Genomic DNA, 2,978 nt, shown 5'->3' with positions numbered 1-2,978 from the left:
GAAAAAGTACACAAAGGACTACAAGTACTACGTTGTCACTGCATTGCTTCTGGCACACTCCGCCATGGTGACAGATGGACGTGTAGTCTTCCCAGTCAATGGATGATGTGGCTGTGTGGGCGGAGCTTTAAAAAAACAGGAAGCTGCACAGAGAAGCACCCCACAATCCAGGTAAGTGGGGGGGGGGTTGTTGGGAAATGGGACAATGTTTCATGCTGCACACTAAATCTTAAGGAATATGCAATGGAAGGAATGGGAAGTAACAAAGCCGGGACTATGACAGGGAGATCTCAGCATGATAATCCTCAGGAAACAAGCAGCTGATTTGGCTCAGCGGACCTACAACTGGAATCATTTCTTAGGAGGATTGGATGTTTAACCCTTTCATGTACCGGCAGAATGATTGGCGTATGTTAAATAAATGACGTTGTGCCGCAGCAACTACAACATGTTCCCCTACCGAACCCGAGTGAAAATCTTCTGGAAATAGTAACTGTGAAGGTTGATATTTGCATATAGCGGGGCGCGTTCCACCCTGCATGTGACAGTGCTTGGGCCTGACAATTGGGCACTGTGTGGTGGAAGGCTGAGATCCATGTCCCATACTGCATGTAGCTTGTATTGGAGCGGAGGAGTGAAGGGGAATACTATACAGTGGCACCTGACTGACCCTAAAATATGTTCAATGCACATATCATAGGGGAATGTTGTCACAGTGAGTGGCACCAGGGCCTCTTTATTTTGTAGACTGACCCTATAATGTGCACTTGTGTGAACGGTCCTGATTGAGATGAATAGGTTTAGATGTGCGAAGCATAACCAAGCCTCGGATACATTGGAATTGAATTTCTTAATACATTTCAGTACACAAGGCTTACTTTGTAGTGCAAAACACCGAAGGATCTCAAATCGGATATTAACAGCTGCGATCATCTCCATTATTGTTATTAAAACATGGAAAGCATTTGTGATGCAGAACATGTTCTCATTGAAAATGACAATATAGGAATGTGAGCTCATCCTGCTGAGGGTAAAGCTGGCCGCGAAGGAAAAGATGTCCCCCCAGTGCATGATGGTTAGGGAGACATTCGTCTGACCATAAAGTATTTGTTAGCCCTAAATCTATTTTTAGGTATGTTTGGCATCGCGCCTCGCGGTATACAGCTTTACTACGGAAATCTCTTTTCTAAATCTGTTGTAAGTTTCATCCGGAGATCCTGCTAAGCCGCCGCCTAGCGATTGGCAGCAGGGTTGTCTGCCTACCGTATGGGCTCCTTCTGTTGGCTATTGGGCTGCTTATCTACTAAGTGGTCTCCTTCGTTTGACCATTGGGCTGCCATGCGCACTTCTTCAGTTGGCCATCAGCTGCCTGATTGCCATTAACGAGCTGCCTGATTGCCATGTGCGCTCCTTCAGCTGGCCAACGAGCTGCCTGATTGCCATGTGCGCTCCTTCAGCTGGCCAACGAGCTGCCTGATTGCCATGTGCGCTCCTTCAGCTGACCCACAAGCTGGCTGATTGCCATGTGCGCTCCTTCAGCTGGCCAACGAGCTGCCTGATTGCCATGTGTGCTCCATCAGTTGGCGAACGAGCTGCCTGATTGCCATGTGCGCTCCTTCAGCTGGCCAACGAGCTGCCTGATTGCCATGTGCACTCCCTCAGCTGGCCAACGAGCTGCCTGATTGCCATGTGTGCTCCATCAGTTGGCCATTGGGCTTCCTGTTTTCCATGTGCGTCCTTTAGGTGCCCATTGGGCTGCCTGATTGCCATGTGCGCTCCTTTACTTGGCCATCAAGCTGCCTGATTACCATGTGTGCCCCTTCAGCTGCCCAATGGGCTTCCTGTCTGGCATGTATACTCTTCCAGTGCTGACCCTCTACCCCGGAAGCCCTCATCTGTCCTATTGTGGTAGCCGATGTTTGAGTGCACGGATCAGGCCCGACATGGCAACCATCATGTTCAAAGTGTTTGGAAAGGTTACTGTTGGCTGAATCACTTTGTGTGCATTGGCTGGAAGCCGCTGACATGGCCTATTGTCTGAGACCCGAGTCACTTCCCGCCAAAAGTTTATAAAAACCTCCAACTCCAAACATAGAGGTGACGGGGGTCTGCCTGGCTGTAGCTTTGCGTGTTTGGAGTTGTTTTGTAAGCAGTGCAGATTCCTGTGACGTCGGGGTGGTTGCAGAGCGCTATACGATGCTGGATAATCTCTTCCATATCAGTTTTGTTCCGCTTTGTCTGTACGGCATTTCAAATATTCATTCAGCTTCCGCGGACAGTTTTCTTTTCCAATGATCTGAGCACTTCACACTCCATGATGTAACCACTATAGTGTGGTGCTGCATCGGGTTCACCTTCTCAAGCTCCTGGTAGATCGCCTCTCTGATGATCGAAAATAGCTTTTCACACCCTCACTGTAGAGATCCAGGGGCGGTGTAGGGGGCACCCGGGCCAGCAGTTGGCCAAGGAAGAGAATGAGGCAGGGGATAGGTCCAGGACAACCTGGGCTCAGAGGGATTGAATAGTGCAGGCCATCTGACTGAGGCCATCTAGTGGCAGAAAAAGAGAACTGCAGCAGAAATCTCTGGCTTGTAGGTGGACATTGTAGCAAACGGCATTGAGAATGTTGTTTCTTTTAGAGGGCTCATTTTATCGTAGTTTTGGCTGGAGTTCTGTTTTAATACCCCAGCACCCTCGTCCCAGTCTTACTCATCCTTTCATCTGCTCTGTGGCTTCCTCGCGGGAGGGGGGCAGACTATGGGGGTCAAAGGGGCGGGGCTGACTCCAATCATATGCTGACATGAGACGAGCCAGGAAAATATAGCTTATGGGTTGTTTATTTTTTAACCTACTTCACTCTCCAGATACATAACTGAGCTGTCATGGCCGGCATGGAGACTCACAGCCTGTTGCTAAAATCTGCACAGTGCAGGAGCATCTTCAGCTCTCCCAGGATCTTATTGAAAGGCCCAGAAATG

The sequence above is a fragment of the Nanorana parkeri genome, unplaced genomic scaffold, assembly GCF_000935625.1.
Source record: "Nanorana parkeri isolate BGI_ZX_2015 unplaced genomic scaffold, ASM93562v1 scaffold6, whole genome shotgun sequence".
Lineage (NCBI taxonomy): Eukaryota > Metazoa > Chordata > Amphibia > Anura > Dicroglossidae > Nanorana > Nanorana parkeri.
The sequence above is the reverse complement of the archived record's forward strand: the minus strand, read 5'-3'. Positions refer to the sequence as shown.